The sequence below is a fragment of the Oenanthe melanoleuca genome, chromosome 2 (genome assembly GCF_029582105.1).
Source record: "Oenanthe melanoleuca isolate GR-GAL-2019-014 chromosome 2, OMel1.0, whole genome shotgun sequence".
Taxonomy (NCBI): Eukaryota; Metazoa; Chordata; class Aves; order Passeriformes; family Muscicapidae; genus Oenanthe; species Oenanthe melanoleuca.
Window position 1 is genome coordinate 146997601 of NC_079335.1, and position 20158 is coordinate 147017758.

Below are 20158 nucleotides of genomic sequence, written 5' to 3' on the forward strand. Positions count from 1 at the left end.
GATTTCAGGCTCTTCCGTGAAAATTTTGGGGCTTTTTTAGTTTGAAATTCATCCATCCCTCTCAGGGTATTTCTATATCCCAAAAATAAAAAAATCATAAAAAGGGAAAACCAGGAGGAATTAAATTGTCGGGGCTCTCATTCCCATTCTGGGTGTCCTTTGAAATTCATTTTATTTAAAATCAATTTCATTTTAAATAAAATTAAAATTATTAAATTAATTTATTAAATTAATTTATTAAATTAATTTATTAAATTAATTTTTAAATTAATTAAAATGTATTACATTTAGTAAATAAAAATATTTTATTTCATTAATTACAATCTAATTAATCTTTAATTATTCCAAAGTTTTTTGAGGTTTCCCAGGCTGGAGGCCTCAAGACAAAAATACCCATTTAAAAACCGTTGTTAAAACAATTAAAGTCATTTATTTAATTAAGAAAACAGAGGAAAATGAGGGAATGCCATTCCTTTGAATCCTTTGGAACTATTAATTATGGTTCTTACAGATGGGAACAAAGATCTCATTTGCACACAATCAGAATTATTTTGCCTTAAGGATTATGACAATTATTTAATTAATGACATCAGCAATTATTTGAATAAAATTAATACTGAAGGGGGAAAGGGAAATGAGAGGAAAGGAGCAGTTTTTAAAGGATTTGGGTGAAATTTTCCCCCTCTTGCTCCAGCTGCTTGGAAAGAATGGGAAATCCATCCCTCATTTTAGTCAGAAATAATAAAATAACTAAAAACTGGATTTTTTTTATTACCAAGAAAGTGCCTAATTTCCATAAAAGATTCTCATTCATGTCATAAATTGTTATTATTAATAATATTTATTGGTATAATATATATTTATAATAACAATTTGAAAACTAATAATAAACGAACCTGAATAGTTCCCTGGCAATTTTTATTCCCCTCTCAAAGCCCAGCATTGTTTTCTCAGTGTTTGGCTCTGAAAAAGCCCCAGAATAAAAACAACTCCTCAAATCCATGAATGGATTTTTAAAGCTCTGCAATTACAAAGAAAATATTGGGGGAAAGGAGAAAAAAAAACAACACCCAGACACCATTCAGAAGCAGGAAAGCTGAAAAAACTCAAAATATTTTGATTTAATTGGCAGTAGCAGCAGGAAGAAAAGTCCATAGGATTGTTCTGGTTTTCTTGGATGTAATTCCATGGGATGAAGTGAAATTTTCACAAAGTGCCAAAGCTCCTTCCAGGCTTCTCTGGGAACGTTGGAGTGGGAAAAGTTCCCCCAAAGAGCCTCAGCAGGGACGGAGGAGGAGGAGGTTGGATCTGAAATTTCTGCACTTCAAAGCTCCTGAAGAGGAAAATTATGGATGAGGAGGTGCTGGAATGTGGTGAAAAATTATCCCAGGGTGTTGATGGCTTCCAGGATTGGGATTAACCACCTGGGCCCTGCTGGAATTTGGAAAACGAAGGAATTCTGCTTTGCAAAGGTCAGGTGGTTCCAAAAGGTAAAGTTCTTTTTTCTCCTCTTTTTGGGGAGTTATTAATAACTCTTCTCTCCCTTGTTTTGGCTGCAAAATTTCCTGGGAATCTGAAATAGAATTAGCATTAATTACTGAGCTTTAAAAAGGTCGGGAGGGGAAGGATGGAGAGGGGAAATGAAGGAGGTGAACACACAAATGGATGGAATTTAGGAGGGTCTGGAAAGGAGGTTTTTTTTTTAGGAATCCAGGAAAAGCTAAAACCTGTGGGACAGGTGATGTTCATCCCAGATTTTGGCTGGATAAGTGAAGGATTACAGAGAATTCTGCACGGCCACAGCCACAAACAGGGAAGGAAAAATGTCAGTATCATCCATCCTAAACCAAAATTCCTGTTGGATGGGCCAGAAATCTTCGAGGTGCTCATCACAAGAGGAGAAGATTTTCCAGCTTTGGCTCCTTCCAGAATCTCCACGAATTTCATTGAGAAGCCAAAGTTTGTGCTCTGAGTTTTTTTTCCAATTCTGTGCCAAGGGAGCCTGGAATGTCCCTGCTTGGAACAGGAGGAATCCTCCAAAACATGGATTGGGAATGTGAGGCTGCTGCTGGTTCCTGTTTTAGGGAAGTTTTGCTCCTGGAATCTCTCTTTGCCATTAAACACCTGGAAAATTCAGACTGAGGGATCATGACATCATTAATGGGGGACAGGCAGGTTGTGAGTGATGTTTTCCTGAAGGATTTCCATCCCAGCGATTTTTTGGGATTTTTTTTTTTTTTTTTTTTTTTGTCCTAGGACATTTTCCCCCCAAGGATTTCCTGGTTTGCAGGAGTTTGGTGTCTCCTTTGCACAAACATGGGAACAAAGTCACTGCTCAGACACCTGTTCCCAAAAAATGAAGTTTGGCTCGGTACCTTCAACTTCTAATTTTAGAATTTACCTCCTCGTCACTCCCTGCTGGAATGTCTGATGGAATCTTTAAAAGCAATTTTAAGAGGGGGAAAAAAAATTATTCTGGCAAATGGCAATAGGAGGAGAAAGAAAAATTTGGAATTCAACCAGAAGAATGGGAATTATCATCCATTCTCTGACAAAAAAATAAAAAAGTGGGGAAGCCAAAATCCCGGATAAGCAGAGAAATGAAGGAATATTTGCCAGGCTGCAGGAGGGTCAGAGGTGTTTTTTCACACAGAATTTTGGGATTTTTTTTTTTTTTTTTTGGATATTTGTGTGGCTTACACCCCCATTTCCCAGGAAGGAAGAGCAGCAGATGAATTAAAGTCCCTGGAATTTCAGCCCCACCTGTTGGACTTCCCACCCAGAGGAGCTGCCAGGGCCTTCCCAGCAGGGTGACTAATCCATGCTGGGAACACCACGGAGCTTTCCAGGCCCTGTTTGGGAATTGCAGGACCTTTGTTGGTGTTTTCTGCATTTCCTGGTTGCTCCAAGTTTTTTGTGTCCCTCAATAAAATTCTCTACATCACTCCAGCAGCTAAAAGTTCTCCCTGACTTTTCCCCATGGATTGAGGTTTTCTACCTCGTGTCATCCCTTTCCAATTCCAGAGTTTGTTGTTTCCAGACAGAGAAGTGGGAATGACACACGCCCAGACTTGGAGCAAGGACACAGAGAATTCAGGGTGTAGTGGCTTTTTCAATTCTTTTATTTTTGGACAATATCAAGATTTGGAATTATCTTCTCTCCAGAGCTGTAAAAAAAGATCCACGTGGTTGATTTTCTGGGATATTCCTGGATCCTGAGCTGCTGCTCTTCCCTTCCTGCTCCACTCAGCTTCTCCTGAGCTCTGGAATTGGGTGGTCCAAGGATTAAAGGAGAAAATGCAGGAGCAGCTTTGCTTTGGAGCTGAACTGGTTGTCTAAATGAAGGATTGGAAGATCCAGAGGCCATTCCACTGGAATTTGGGCCATTGAGGAACTGACACACAAGGCTTGGATGATCTTTGTGCTTCCCTGGAATCAGGGGATTCCCTGATTTTTATATTTTACTGCCCCACAGGAAAACCACAAAAACTTTGTGATTCTTGGGAAAAAAAATTTTGCTCCGGTGTCTCAATTTTCAGGATTTGCTTCACCTGTCTCCTCTGAAGAGTTTTAGAGGAGCAGCTGCATCAGGAGTGGGATTTCCAGCAATCCTGGAACTGTTGGACATCATCAAAGGGCAGGAAATGAACAAAACATCAGTTCCAGAGCCAGAGACCTTCCTTATCTCCAGAGAATCCTGGAATGGTTTGGAAATGGTTGGAAAGGACCTCAAAGCCCATCCAATTCCACCCCTCCCACTGTCCCAGGCTGCTCCAACCCCAATGTCCAGCCTGGCCTTGGACATTCCAGGGATCCAGGGGCAGCCACAGCTGCTCTGGAATTCCATCCCAGCCAGGAATTCCTTCCCATTATCCCATCCATCCCTACTCTGTTTCCATTCAAAGCCATTCCCTCTTCTCCTGGCACTCCAGGCCTTTGTCCAAATCTCTCTCCCTTTCCAGAGAAGGCAAAAGATGGAAAACTTTCCCCAATTTTCCCTGGATATTGTAAAATTTTATCTCCTGCTGGTCTGGGGCAAAGGGGAAGTTTTCCATGAGTAACACCTGGAATGTGATCCATGTTTGTATCCAATTCTGCTCAGGGTGAGAGGTCAGAGCATCAATCCCTAATCTCAGGAACACTTTGGAGAAATGGAAACACTTCTGGTGGGGGGAAAAAATCAGGAAAATGAGGAAAAGTTTTGTGCTGTGAAATTCCTTCTCAATGAATGGGTGGGAAAGGAGCTTCAGGATGATCCCATTCCATGGGCAGGGGGAAATTCCCCAATCCCAGACAACTCCAAGCCCCATCCAGCCTGACCTTGGAAACTGCCAGGGATCCAGGGGCAGCCACAGCTTCTCTGGGAATTCCATCCCAGCTCCTCCCCACCCTCAAGGTTTGGAGCCTCCTAAAATGGGGAGGAACAGACAGAAAATTCAGGAACAGTGGTGAGAGGAAGAGCTTTTGGGAGTGAGGGATGTAAAGGACATTAAGATTTTAATCAGCAGATAAATCAGCAGCACGGGGTGTCAGGGAGGCCACTCTTTTCCCGGGATATTTCCTGTGGTTTTGTGCCCAGGAACAGCTCCGGGGTTGGTCTGACACAGCTTCAGACAAAGCTGTCAGCCAGCCCACGGATAACCCAGGGAAACTCCAGCTGGAGAGAGATAAAAATCAGTGGATGTTCTCCCAAAAGAAACCCATCTTTCAGTGCTCCTCTCGAGCTGCTCTCATCTCTCCTAATTCCCCAAAAAAATTCCAGCTTTGTAGTTCTGCCCTATGGAAGACATTCCAAGAATTGGCTTCCTGCAGATCCTGGGATTTCTTTATTCCTTGCTGGCTTTGGAAACTTTTTTTCCATCATATCAAGCATTTTGTCCCAGCTGCTTATCAGGTTCTCCAGTGTTATCTGATCCCTAGGGAATGGGCTGGGCACGTCTTCCTCATAAAACCATGAGATTAAAGATGAATTTATAATTAATTTATCATTATTTGATATTTAAAATTTATTTAATATTAAATGGCTCTGCATTTGGACTGCACACAGTAAAGCTTTAGGTCAGTGTCAGCAGTTGCTAATCCTGAATTTGCTACATGGAGTTTTCTCCACCAGATATAAATATGGGAATATTTATCTTCACTCTTATGAGGGGTGGAGGCAGAGAAGCATTTTTTAATGAAAAATTAACAAAAAAAAAAAAAAAAAAAAAAAAGAGGAAGTTTGGGACTTCAGCCTGGATATTTATTGAAGCTGGAAGGGAATCACGGAGCTGACAGAAGTTCTTACACACTTCCGAAATAAAGATTGATCCAAGAGTCCAAGGATTGCTCCATCAGTATCCATTTATCTGGCTCCAGTGAGTCTCTTAATGCCTTTGCCCTCGATGGATTCCAGCCATGGAATAAAGACAATTCCATTCGTTCATTCCTTGTTTTTGGAACACTGGAGCACCTCTGAGCTGGAGTAACTGGGGGATTCAGGATTCAGCTGGCTCCTTCCAATCCAGAAATGCTCAGAGATGCAGTACAAATAAAGCAGGATCCTGGGAAGATGGTGAGGCAGCAGGAGCCAGGGACAATTCCCAAAGGACGGCTGGGATTTGGATATTTTCTTCTTGGGAGGGCGGGGAGGGGAAGAGTTCCTGTGTGTGGATGTGAGTCACGGTGTGGGACACGGAGTGTTTGATCTGCTCCATGATTTATTGGGAAAGGGAAGGATATGGGATCATGGATGGGAACGAAATCCATGGCCTGGAGTGTTTGATCTGCTCCATGATTTATTGGGAAAGGGAAGGAAATGGAAAAATGGATGGGAACTAAATCCATGGCCTGGAGTGTTTGATCTGCTCCATGATTTATTGGGAAAGGGAAGAGAAGGAATCTTGTGTGGGAATGAAATTCATGGCCTGGAGTGTTGATTTCCTCCATGATTTATTGGGAAAGGGAAGAGAAGGGATCATGGATGGGAACTAAATCCATGGCCTGGAGTGTTTGATCTGCTCCATGATTTATTGGGAATGGGAAGGAAATGGAAAAATGGATGGGAACTAAATCCATGGCCTGGAGTGTTTGATCTGCTCCATGATTTATTGGGAAAGGGAAGAGAAGGGATCATGGATGGGAACGAAATCCATGGCCTGGAGTGCTTGATCTGTTCCATTATTTATTGGGAAAAGAAGGAGATGGAATCATGGATGGGAACGAAATCCATGGCCTGGAGTGCTTGATCTGTTCCATTATTTATTGGGAAAAGAAGGAGATGGAATCATGGATGGGAATTAAATCCATGGCCTGGAGTGTTTGATTTGCTCCATGATTTATTGAGAAAGGGAAAGAGAAGGGATCTTGTGTGGGAACAAAATCCATGGCCTGGAGTGTTGATTTCCTCCATGATTTATTGGGAAAGGGAAGAGAAGGGATCAGGGATGGGAATTAAATCCGTGGCCTGGAGTGTTTGATCTGCTCCATGATTTATTGGGAAAGGGAAAGGGAAGGGATCTTGTGTGGGAACAAAACCCATGGCCTGGTGTGTTTGATTTGCTCCATGATTAATAGGGAAAGGGAAGAGAAGGAATCTTGTGTGGGAATGAAATCCATGATCTGGCCTCTTTTATTTGCTCCATAATTAGGTGGGAAATGGAAAAAGAGGAGGTTGTGTATGGGAAATAAATCCATGGCCTGGACTGTTGATTTCCTCTATGATTAATTTGGAAAGGGAAGAGAAGGGATCGTGGATGGGAAATAAATCCATGGCCTGGCCTCTTTTATTTGCTCCGTGGTAAATTGAGAAAGGGAAGAAGAGTGGATCATGTGTGGGAGCAAAATCCATGGTCTGGAGTGTCTGATTTGCTGTGGAATTTATTGGGAAAGGGAAGGAAAGGAGATCCTTCATGGGAATTAAATCCATGGCCTGGCACTGAGTGCTGGTGTGGCTGCAGATCTCCAGTCTGACCTTTCCTGTCAGCTCTCTTCCAGCACTTTGTCCACCCTGCCTGGGAGAAGATCCAAGGTCCCCCTGGATCCAAGATCCCCCTGGCTCCACAGCCATCCCCTTTTCCACCAGGGAACATGTGGAAGTGCAGAGGCATTCAGGACCCTCTGGCCCTGCAGGTTGTTGCTCCATTCCCCCCTCCTTCTCCTCTGTCCCATTGCCCTGACCCCTCTTCCATGCTGGGAGACATCACTCCACTCCCAACACATCCCAAAAACTTCTTCACCAAGCGCTTTTCCCTTTGCTCTGGATGAAAAATTCCTCCTTTCTCCCTGTTTGCATCTAGAATCCCCTCCCCTAAAAAGAGAAGGAATCCTGGTATTGGGGATTTTGGGATGAATGCATAGATTTGGACCAAGACCTCTGGGAATTATGGAATTACATCTTCCTTTCTTCTTCAGGATTCCATCACCTTGAAGCCTCCTCATTGTCCCACTGCTCCTCCCCTTCCTTCTCTTTCCCTGGAAAATCCCCAGCTATGCTATGGCAGCAGCAGTTGGAAGAGCCCCAGAATATTTCCCCCCACCCAGGACCCCCTTTCCTCCCATTTCCCTCTCCTGTGCTGCAGCTCCTGCAATATTCCTAAATTTTTAGCTTCCAGCAAGAATAAACTGCATCCATCCTCTAGAAGCGGATGTGGAGCCAATTCCAAAGGGTTCTCCAGCTCCTATTTATAAGCCAGGCAGGGTTTATTATTTCTGTAATTATCATTATTATTCCTGGGCTTGAACAAGCACAGGGAAGCGTGGCCCTGTTTGTGTGGATTTGCTGTCCTGGAATATTTCGGTTTGCAAACCCAATCCCAACCAGCAGCAGGAAAACAAGGAAGCACAATTAGGAGAGGAGTCAGGCTGGAGTTTTGTTGCCATTGGCCAGCAGGTTTGGATGGGAGCTCCAGCCAGGAGGAAATCTGATCCAGATGGAAGTCTCACTTCCAGCACCTAAAAAAAGGCCCGGGCAGCTCTGTGAGCGCGGGGATTTTTCCCTCATGGCATTCCATGTGTTTTCCGAGGGGATTCCAAGCCTTGTGCTCTCACTTCTGTGTCAGGAACAAAACCCAGCTCCTTTTCCTGCTCCTGGAAACCCTCCAGGCTCTGCTGGAACCAGGATCCCCATCCTCCTGCCCAGTCTCCTGTTTTTTTTCTGTGTGGAGTGACCTGAGGGGAACTTCCCTGGAGGTGCTGCTCTCCTGCTTCCCGAGCTCCTGGCAGGCTGGCAGGAGAATTCTGGAGAGAATTCCCAGCTGTGCTGCTCTCCAGCCCGGAGCAGAGGCTGAATTCCAGTAGCTGTCCCTCAGACCAGGAGTCTTTTCCCTCTAAAACGAAATCTGCTTCCAAATCTTTCAAAGCTGCTCCAAGGAACAGAGTGAAGGGTCCAAGACTCAGAATATGGGATGGAGTTTCCATCCCATTTCATGGAAATTTCACTCTCCACAGCTCCCTGAAGGGAGGTTGCAGCAAGGCAGGGGTTGGGATCTGCTCCCATGGCTGTGCCAGTGAAGGGTTAAATTGGATATTTGGGATCATTTCTCCATGGAAAGGCCTTGGAATCTCCCAGGGAGGTTTGGAGTGCCCGTCCCTGGAGGTGTCCAAGGAATTCCTGGTGTGGCACTCAGGGCTCTGGTGGGATCAGGCACAGCTTGGACTTGGTGATCCCAGAGATCTGGGATTCCATCCTGGAATCCTTAAGCTTGGGAATGATCTCCAAGTCCAACCTTTAAATATTTCCTGCCTGAGCAACCCCCAGTCCTGTGCAAAGGCAAATTCCTTGGATAAGGAGCAGCTCCTTGGCCACCAAGGGGAAGGAGTTGGATTTTCCGAGTATTCCATTATTTTTTCACTGGGATTTTTGTGGCTCCCACTCAGGATTGTGATCTCCTCATGCTGGGTGCAGCACAAACTTACAGATTTAATTGTCCAGAGGAATTGTGGATGCCTGGAAGTGTCCAAGGCCAGGTTGGATGGGGCTTGGAGAAACCTGGGATGGTGGAAAGTGTTCCTGCCCATGCCAGGGGTGGGTTGGGATGAGCTTTAAGGTCCCTTCCATCCCAAACCATTCCAGGATTCCATGATAATCCAATGTCTAATATGCCCAATCCCTTAATTCTATAAATTACTGGATGAAATTCCTGCTCTGACAGTTTTCCTGGGAGCTCAAAGGATCAATGGGTTGGAATGCTCAGGATTTTTCCTGCTTGAATTATTTCTGCATTGCAAATTCCTGTAAAACTGAATTACCCTGGGGAAGGAGGGAAATGATCAATGGCTGACTGATAAATCACATCCTGAGGATTTCACTTTGCTGCTCTGGTGTGAGGGATTTAATTCCCAGTCAGTTCCATAGCATTGTCACAGCTTGATGGGAATTGTAGTGGGAATCTTGTGGGATGAGTGGCCTGGAACCCTTTTTTCACCATGTGCTCATTCTGAGGCACAGATTCTTTCACAGGGGTTGATTTGGGGCATGACAAGGGGTGTAATTTGGCCATAAACCTTTCACCCTGCAAAAGAAACAAGATTCCAATCCCTTTGGAGGCTCCAGCTCTGCCACGCCACATCAGAGAACTGGAGTTGGAGGAAGAAAAAAACCCCAAACAAAGCCCTATTTCAACAAGTCACAGTAGAAGATTTTAATTTCAGGGAGGTTAAAATGTTCCTCCTCCAATGAATTATGGAGACAAAAGAGTGGGGGATTTCTCACAGGAATTCCTCACGGTTTCTATCCCACAAAAAAAACATGGCAAAGACTCAATGTTTTGGGATGAGCAAAGAGAGGGTGGAAATTTCCAAATCTCTGCTGCAGAAGTCACTAAATGCCAATAAAGCAGAATGACCCATGGGCTGGAATGGATTCATCCCTAGGGATTCACACCATTCCCTCTGAACAATGCCAGGACATTTTGTTGCTTTTTCCAACAGAAAGGAGCTGATGCCACCAAATATCCCAGGAAATTATTGGCAAAAATGGGAATCGAGCTGGATTCTTTGGCCCCATAAATATTTGTAATTAAACATGGATTAAAAGTGGGAATGGCTTAAAGCTGAAGGAGGGTGGGTTTAGATGGGAAATTGGGAAGGAATTCTTCCTCATGAAGTTTTGGATGCTCCTGGATCCCTGGAAGTGTCCAAGGCAAGGTTGGATGGGGCTTGGAGCAACCTGGGATAGTGGGAGGTGTCCCCACCAAAACCCTCCTGGAATTCTGGGATTCTATAAAACACAATTATTTATTTATTTATTTATTTATTAATTATTATTATTATTATTATTATTATTATTATTATTATTATTATTATATTTATATTTATATCTATATCTATATCTATATCTATATCTATATCTATATCTATATCTATATCTATATCTATATCTATATTTATGTATTATTTCTTCTGGGGAAAAAATGATAGCAAAAAAAATAGTGAAGCCTGAAAATTGTCAGGATTTTCCTCTTTGCAGAGCTGAGAATTTGGGATCCTTCCCTGGATAAATAAAATCCCTGGGAAGTTTCCTCTCCTTTTCCATCATTTCTCACTGGGGTAAGGAATTCTTCCCTCCCTCTGGGCCAAGGCTAATTGAAACTGCTCCAAGCTGGAAATTTGCCTGATAAACTAAATAAAAATAAACCCACTTGTTGTTTATTTCCAGAGGAAGTAAAAGCCTGAATTTATCCAGGGATAACAATTTGATAAGGAACTATCTCTGATTTTCCATAAACTATTGAAAGGTCATTCCAGGGAGAGGAGGGTGTAGATGTTGTTTAATTGCCATAAATTAATTCCCTTGCTCCATTAATTATCAGGGGCTGTAAGCCAAGGCAGCCCAACGATTCCCAAGAAACCTGATGGGAATTTGGCCTGGATTGAAAAGGTGCAAGGCAGCTTGGAAGCTTTTTCCAGCTCTATTTTCCAGCCCAGATCCTAAATCCTGCTTGGAAAACCATGGAATTCCCAAACCCCTGTGGACAGGAGGCTGCCCCCCACTGGAATTTCTTTAACACAATTATTTTCATCATAATAATAATTTTCATAATAATGGGGTCAATCCCAGCATCCAAAGGGGTTTGGATCTCCCTTCCCAATCCCTCTCCTTGTGGAACCAAGGAGGTTCCACTGGATGGTGATGGTTGTCCAGAACAACTCCTGGATGCTCCCAGATGTGGGATTTTGTGGAATCCTGCAGGGATTTGGGCCTGGATTTCAGTCCCAGTTGCCTTTAAAAAGGGAAATAAACTCCATCTAAAAGGGAAATAAACCAAATCAAAAGCCAATTGCCATCAGAAAGGGAAATAAATCCAATTAAAAACCTTCTTGTGCTGCACTGCAGTGATTTTCCTGATGGACCTGGAGCTCCTGAGAACAATTCCACACGAAATAGGGAATGCTGGAGAATAAGGAGCAGCCCAGGGATAATGCCAAGGGCAGCCACGAGTGAGGAAAACATCCTGATCATGTTTCTCCTGTGATTTTTCCAGAGCTGCCAAAGGAGAGAGGAAAAACAGGGAAAAAAAAAAAAAAAAACAAAATTGGAGGGGAGGGAGAAATGAAAAAGCAGGAACTTTGGAATTGTTCTGCACCAGGAAATTCAAGGAAAATGGTTTTCCCACGTGGACAAAGCAGCTCCTGCGTGGGTGGGTGAGATCTGAGCCTTGCTGGAGTCAATGGAGAGATTCCCTTTGCCTTGGGAGGTTCTGGATCATTCCCAGGAGGATGCTAAGCCAGGCCTGGCTCCTGGGATGCCTTAGGCAGGACAGAGCCAAGGAAAACCTGCTCCTCTCAAGAGCAGTTTTGTTTCCAGGAGGCTGCTGGAAGCAGCACCTGGAGCCCCAGGCTCTGTGCTGGGGAACAATCCTGTGGGAGATCATTCTGGACACCAGGATCCACAGAAATGTTTTGGAATTCGGTGCCACATTGTCCTGGTTTGGAGAACAGGTGTCTGCCAATAAAAGCAGAAACTTCTCTTTGAAATGGAGAATGTAAACCCCCTCCCTCCAAATTATTATTATAATTTTGAAATTAAGGAGCTCTCAGGCAAAAATGTGGGAATTAGGAATAACAGTTCTTTACTAGGAAAATTAAAATAGAAATGCAGTATTACACAGAACAATCCCAACCCCTGCCAGAGTCAGAATCCAAGCTGACACCCGTCAGTCAGTCAGGGTGTTGGCACAGTCCCATTCAATGGTGGCTGCATCCTCCTGCAGGGGCAGATGTGGTTCAGCTGGAGCAGTGCTCCTGGAGAAGGTGCAGTTTCCTCTGAAGCTCCAGGGATGATGTGGAAAGGTCTGGCTTTCCTCTGGAATCCAGTGGAAAGAAGGTTCCTTGGTGTCCCAAATCTCAGTTTTTATCTGGGTAGGAAAGGCTTGGCTCCTCCCCTGGCTGGAGCATCTCCCAGTGGGATGATGGAATTTTATCAGTCATGGCCTGGGACTCACTGGCCATGAACAGGAGATATCTCCTGGAGGGAGGATGGGCTGTGGGAAGATAAAGATGATTGCCCAGCTGGTTTAAAGATGGCCCATGAGCAGATAATGTGTGCCAGGAGATCAGGGGCACTGCCCCAGCTGGGTTAACAGATGGGACAGAATTCACATTTCTGGCCAGACCCTGCACTGCAGCCCAGGACAGAATCCCCTCAGGTGAGTGTCTGTCGCAGCAGGAGGTGCCCAGGTATGTTTGGGATGGATATTCCCATTTTATTCTCCTCCCTCACCCACAGGAGCGGCAGAAAAAACGGGAAGTTTGCAACCAATCCCACTCCAGGGGTTTTTCCCCCAAAATGTGCCAGTGCCCCATCCCTGGAAGTTGCCAAATTTTGGACACTGGGGCGTGGAGCAGCCTGGGGCAGTGGGAGGTGTCCCTGCAAGGCTGGGGTGGGAATGGGATCATCCTTCAGATCCCTTCCATCCCAACCCATGTGGGATTCGAGGCTGCCTGGACATCCCAACGTGGAGTTTTTCCCAATCCATGGATCCTCAGTGCACCAGGCTGTGATTCCAGCCGAAAATCGGGATGTGGGAATGCAGCCCTGCTCCCTCTTCCTGGCTGAATTTCCACGGGAGAAGCTCCCAGAACTCCCCTGCTGTGGAGATTTTCCCATCCCAGAACTCTGGATGAATCCCAGGCACCACTCAGGAGCTGTGGCACCAGCCTGGCTTTCCTGGAAAACCCAACTTCCCAGATTTTTTGAGGGAAAACAGGAATTTCCTGGCAGTTCCCAAACACAGATCCCATGTTTGGAAGTGCCTCAACCCCGGGAAGTTTCCTCTCCTTTTCCATCATTTCTCACCAGGGTAAGGAATTCTTCCCTCCCTCTGGGCCAAGGCTACTTAGAACTGCTCCAAGCTGGAAATCTGATTAGATTATGTTCATTAAAATAATTAATATTTCTTTAATTCAATTTAATTTATTATTTCTATTCATTAAATATTTAATATTTAAGAAATATTAAGAAGAAATATATAATATTTCTTTATTTAAAATCTTTATTTAGATTTAATTCATTATTTCTATCCATTCAAGTATTTGCTCTTTATTTAATTAATTCTTTGTACTGTTTATTTAACCCTATTTCATTTCTTAAATTATATTCCTTAAATATTTCCTAGACAGGACAGAAATGAGATTTTTTTCCCTCCTGTGTGGGGTAGCTTTATTCCCTGGAAATTGTGGGATTTCATTCCTATCTGATGTAAATAAAATAATTTAAATCACTCTTTCTGTAGGAACCAAAATTTGACCCCAGAGACCATTTAAGATCAATCAAGAATTTTCTTTTTGGCAGCAAATTTTGGATGAGATTTCTCCTGGATTTAGGAAAAGTGGTTTTAAGTGGCAGAGTCCCAAGGCTGGAATATTCCATGATTTTTTTTCTAAACAAATTCCACATCCCAAAGTGTTTTTAGCACCCCAGGGAATATTTGGAATATCCCACCCGGCTTTAAACCTTCAGTTGTTAAATTTTTAATTCCCCATCATTTTTCTCCTGGGTGAAACTTCTCCCTCAGCCCAGAAATGAGAAAACTGCAGGAATGTTTGTGAGGAATAAATAACTTTGCTGCTTTTCCATCGTGCTTTGGGAATGACATTTTTATGGTGCTCAGGAAGTCAATTTGGGGATTATTTTAAGCCAAGAACAGGAGATAGGACAGATTAAAGACACCAGGGCAGCCAGTTCTTGCTCTGGCCAGCTCAGGAAGGAAGAATTCAGGTTTATCCCTGTCCCCCTCAGCATTCCCAAAGGGATTTTTTAGGGATCCACTGATGGAACGGAAGCTGCTGGTCCCAGACTCCAAATTTAGGGACATTCTGACATTGCCACAGGTTCCAAAGAGTCACTGCAGGAAGGGAGGGTTTGGGAGATGGACAACATTCCAAATTCCAGGATTTAAGGAGAGGGAAGAGAAGGAGAGGACAACAGGAATGGATTTAAACAGAAAGAGGGGGAATTTAGGTGGGATGTCTGGAAGAAATGCTTCCCTGGGAGGGTGGGGAGGGGCTGGGATGGAATTCCCAGAGAAGCTGCCCCTGGATCCCTGGGAGTGTCCCAGGCTGGGTTGGGCACTTGGAGCAGCCTGGGGCAGTGGAAATTGTCCCTGCCCATGTTCAGGGACTGGATTTTTTCCCAAGGTCCCTTCCCACCCAAACCATTCCAGGATTCCCAGAAGAGATGGGATTTTCCCTGCAGGAAGCTCAAATCCCAGGAGCCACTTCCAAAGGGTTTTGATGTCACCACCTCCACCCTTGGTGCTGCTGTTGGAGCTGCACAAAGTGCTGGGAATATTTTCCTCTCCACATTCCAAACTTCTCCTTATGGATTTTTTATTTCTGCTCTGGTTTCATGATGTTGGTGCCACCAGGAATAATGAAAAAATCCATTCTGAACTTTTTTATTGGGAAAAAACAGCAAGCCCAAAGCAAACCTCCAGTTTTGTGTGTGTGTGTGTTTTGGGAATAAAGGGAGGGAAGAGGGACAATTATCCCCACTCTGTTTTTTTGAAAGCAGGAATAACTTCTAAGGATCATCCAGCAAATGGAAATTAGTGGGAATGGTTGGAAAATCCATTGCTGTCAATTCAAGGGGTGGAAAAATAGTGGAGAAAAAAAAAGAGAGATTAAACCAAAACTGCCCCTTTGGCATCCAGGGGTGGTTTGAGGCCATTTTATTTTGGTTGATCCCTGCAGGAATTTTTAGCTGAGTCTGATGTCTGAGGGAAGGAAAAACCAGCTGGGAGAGAAGGGAATTGTGCCTGGAATTGCTGTGTTAGATGGGAATTGCACCTGGAATTATGATGTCAGCAGGGAATTGCACCTGGAATTGTGTTGGCAGCACGTGAGGGAGGGATGTGGCTGGAAAATGAGACAGTTCCTTGAGATCCCTGGGGATAAATGACCTGTCCTGAGATTGAGGCAGGGAATTCTGGAATGGGTTGGATTGAAGGGATCTTAGGGATCATCCCATTCCACCCCTGCCATGGCAGGGACACCTCCCACTATCCCAGGCTGGAATTATTTGGGATTTGCCTTTCCCTAATTCTGCCTCCCGTGTGTAAATCCTCATGCTGAGTATCCCATTCTAATTCCAATTAACAGCTCCCATTTTTCTCAATTCTCAATCCCCCAAATAATCAGGATTTGTTCATTCCAACTCCATTCCAGCCTCCTGCTATCCCAGGTTGCTCCAAACCCCTTCCAGGGATGAGGGATCCAAGGAGAGCCATCACAAACTTCAGCACAATTCCAGAGCCAAGCTGGAAATCCTTCCCATGGGGAATTGCTTTTCCTACTCCTCTTTCCTCATTCCTGCACTCTGCCCCTCTTTTCCTGGGATTTGGGCATCCTGTTGGGAAACATCTGTTCCAGAAACATCTGGAACCTCTGGAGTTCCCAGGAATGCCAACAACTCATCCCAAGTAGGATTTTATATTAATTTTATTTTTTTTTTCCAATCCTTTTCCTGGCAGCTTTCTGACATTGCTGTTTTTTTCGGTTTTTTTGTTTTGTTTTTCTTCAACGAGCAAAATCCTAAAAAAAAAAAAAAAATAAATTAAAAACAATTTTAAAAAAAGGGAAAAAAAAGAGTTGGGGCCAAGTGTTGCAATGCAAAGGTCAAGTGCATGGAGGTGTGAAAATTCCCAAAGGAGCCAAGGAGCTCCTGGAGCCAAACTGGATCCGAGCACACGGAGCTGACGTCACCCACGGACACTCAAAATTTGGGATGAGCTCAGGGAATGAGCTGTGGTTGTTTCCCAGGCTGGGATTTGTGAGGCTGTGCCAGAGTCTTTGCTCTGAGCTCCTCCTTCCTCCTTGGAAAATCAGTGTCACTCCCAAGGTTTAGGATTGGAGCAGGGAATTAATACCAAGGAGTTTTTTATTCCTCACCAAAAAAATTATGTTTTCTGGGATAAGGCAGAAGTGCATCCCAAACTTTCTTTCCTCTGAGTGGAAAAGGCAAAAATTCTGGAAAATGAAAATTATTTCTAATTCTTGTCTTTGGTTTTTGTTTTTTTTTTGTTTAAATGCCAAATAATTTGATCCTTAATAGTATTCCAGGAAAGAGCCATGTTCCAAAGAGTTCCCAGATAATCCACAAAACTTTGCCAAAATCTCACTCCCCTGCCCTCTCACCATCCCAAATTTGTTTGCAGACTGTCAATGAGTTGGAAAAAACGATATTCCAAGAAGTTCTCTGATCTTTGCTTCTCACATTCCTGGAATAAACCTGTCTGGATCCTCTGGATCTGGGCAGGATCCATCCCCTGGTGATGCTTTTGTAACAAGGGGGGATTTTTTGGGCCAAAACCTGCAGCTTTTTGCTTTGCTGTCCTTGGTCTTCCTCCAGCTCTACCCACAATTTCATCCTATGGATGATTTTCCCAGAATAATTTCATAATTCCCTAATCATTCCTGATGTCTCCCTATAGTTCCAATTAGTTTAATAATAGATTTTTAAAGTATTCCTCCTTTTGCCTTTTTCCAGCTTTCCTGCCACCAATTTCTTTGGCTGGCACTGGAGGAGAAACAAGTGGGGAAAGGAGAGAAAAAAAAAAAAAAAAAACTGGGAAAGAAAATTCCATTTGTTCTCGAGACCAAAAGGAGCAACAAGGACATGAATACAAAACACTGCAATACTCCCTTTGGAAAGAACATTGTCATTTTTTGAGCTGTTTGGAAGGAAAAAAACTGGCATTGATTCCAGAGAATGATGCTCATGCCCAATCCCAGCCTAATCCCAGGAGGTTCAAAACCTCAGGAAATCACAAAAACACAATTTCTCCCCCAAATCCAAGCGGTGGCATTAACATTCCCTGGGATTATTGTTTGCAACCTGCTCTCTCTCTCTCTCTCTCCCTGCTCTGTTTTTGGCCCTTTTTCCGCCCCGTTGATTCCCAAATTTCTGCCTCCAGCACCTGTTCTCCATTAAAAACCTCTCCAAACAAACATTCCCGGAGCAAACACGAGGAAAACTCGGAGCTGAGCGTTCTGCTCCATTAACCTCCCTGACGGGATGATGTCCTTTGGTTTTGAACATTGCTTTTAACGACCCGTTAAGGATGGAGCAACTTGGCAGCTGGATCGCCCTGGAATTTCAAAAACAAGGAATTCAAAAATCCCTTTTTTTCTCCTCTCCAGCTGCAGGCTCGAGGCTGTGGAGTTCCACCCTTGGTAATGAGGGGGTTTTAATTGATGGTTTTTACTCCCAGGGCACTTGGAGAGTGTTTTTCCACTAGGAAAATAAATAGGAGGAGGGAAATGTGGAAAAAACGCTGGGAGAGGACATAAAACTCCCTCAGCTGTGAAGGGGGAACCGAGGTGGTTCCATTGAATCCCTAAAAACGGGAGCTGGATTTGGGGGATGCAGCTCAGGCTCTAAATTTACCCTGGGGGGATCCAAACGATGCAGGAAAAGAATCCTCAGCACATCCATGGGCTTGCAAATATCCACGTTTGGATAATTCCAATTTCCAGTTCCATTCTGCAGCTGATCCGTGGGAAGGAAATGCAGGATCCCAAAAAAAAAATTCACTGACAGAACGGGGGGTTCTGTCAGTGCCGTGGGATTTGTGCTGGGAATTGTCCCGGATTCAGGGAGGTGGAGTGGAAAAGGATCTCCTGCAGGATTTCTGGGAATTGTTAATCCAGGAGGGATGGACTGAGTTGTGCAGGACTCAGTTTGCAGATTCCAGCTCGGTTTTTATTGTCCTGGTGTCATTCCCAGATTGGAGCTCAGCCCTTATCCCTGGAAGTGCCCTGGGATTGTGGCAGGTTATCCCTCACATGCTGGAATTCCAGCGGCTTTAAGCTCCTTTCCAAGCCAAACAATTCTGGGAATCTCTGGCTCATCAAGGGGCAGGTGGGAGATGGAATCCAACATGGAAATGGATCCTTGGAAACCTCGGAGCTCCTCCAGCCCAGGAGCTGCACCTGATCCTTGGAATCCATGGATATGGAGACAGCACCATGAGGTTCTAAAAGTGGAAAAAGTGGGAGCTGAACCTGGCAGGGTTTTTTGGGTTACTGTCACACCTGGACATTTATTTGGGAAACCAGGAATTGTCCAGAGGAGCTAAAAACAAAACCAGGAATTCCTGGTTTATCCCACTGGAGGGGCTTCCAGGGGAGTTTTTTGGGAGGGATTTATTGGTTAAAAAGAAGCCCAGAGGTAAAACGAGATTGCAAAAATTCCCTCAGAGTTTGGAATATTTATCCAGCCTTGGGGACACTCCGTGCTTGTCTGGCCACATCCCCACCAGCCTTTCCTTTTTTAGCCCTGTTGTTTGCTGTTCCTTTTTGCTCCTGGGGGGATTTGTGGGAAGCCACAGGGAAAAGGATCCTGTGTTTATCCAGGGAAATTTGGGGTGGGCTGAGCACGTTCCCCTCTGCAGGAATTCCCTGCTGGCCGTGCTGGTGGCACTGGGGACAGGCTGGAAAAGCAGGTTTGGGGTTTTTGGGAGCTGTTTGTTTGGCTCCAGACACGTCTTCCCGAGGTTTTGGTAATTTATGGGTTATCTGTGTAGGAATTGAGGCTCCTCCAGGGAATTTGAGGTTGCTGGAGGGAAGGGGATGGAGAAAAACCAGGCTGGAGGTCTCTGCTCCACAATCCAGCTCCTTGGAAAATTCCAGCATCCCGTTATCCCAGAGCAGCTCCTGGGATAGGTGGGATTTTAGGGAATACAGGCAAGTCCTTTGCTTTAAAGAAGGAGGGATGGACAGAGCTGTGTAAGGAAGTTCAGGGAATTCCAGGAATTTCTGTGGCAAATAAAACTGGGAATTCAGCTCAAATTGCTGATTTCTGAAGAAGTTGTTTGGAGTTGTTTTATCCACAGTGGAGGGAAAAAAAACGGATTCTAAGGGGTGATTAATCCCTGAATTAAAAAAAAAAATAAAACTGGTAAATTGAGTAAGTCCACTGAGAAAAATTAGTTCTGGGATCAGGTCTGAGAAAAAAAGTCTGTGGATTCTTTAGGAGGAAATTCAGGTTTAAAATCACGGGCAATTTTAGCAACAATTTTTTAAAAAACTTAATAAAAATTCTGCTGTCAGAGGAAACTGTTGGAAAGATAAAAAATGCTTCATTTCAGGGAGATGAAGATGGATTAAAAAGGAAAGGAAAGGAAAGGAAAGGAAAGGAAAGGAAAGGAAAGGAAAGGAAAGGAAAGGAAAGGAAAGGAAAGGAAAGGAAAGGAAAGGAAAGGAAAGGAAAGGAAAGGAAAGGAAAGGAAAGGAAAGGAAAGGAAAGGAAAGGAAAGGAAAGGAAAGGAAAGGAAAGGAAAGGAAAGGAAAGGAAAGGAAAGGAAAGGGAGAATAAAGTTATTCTTGATTTATTCTGATTTATTCTATTTGCTCTCCCTGCTGATTTTCCCTTCTGGTTATTCCCTGGCACATCCTGGGACAGTTTGTGTATCCATGGAATTTGATAGTTTGTGTATCCATGGAATTTAACAATTTGTGTTCTCTGTTCCATCCTCTGTGGGAATGACCTGACCTGCTCAGCCATTCCCACCCATTTGTATCCCAGAATTCTGATATTCCACTGATCTTTCCTCCATTAAACTCGGGATTTTCCTGTTTTAAAAACTCCTCCTGCTCCTGGACTCTTGCATCTCCAGGTTCTTTGGCATTCCCTACAAGACTCTACCAGCTCTCTTTTTTCCAGCCCCAGAAGATTTAT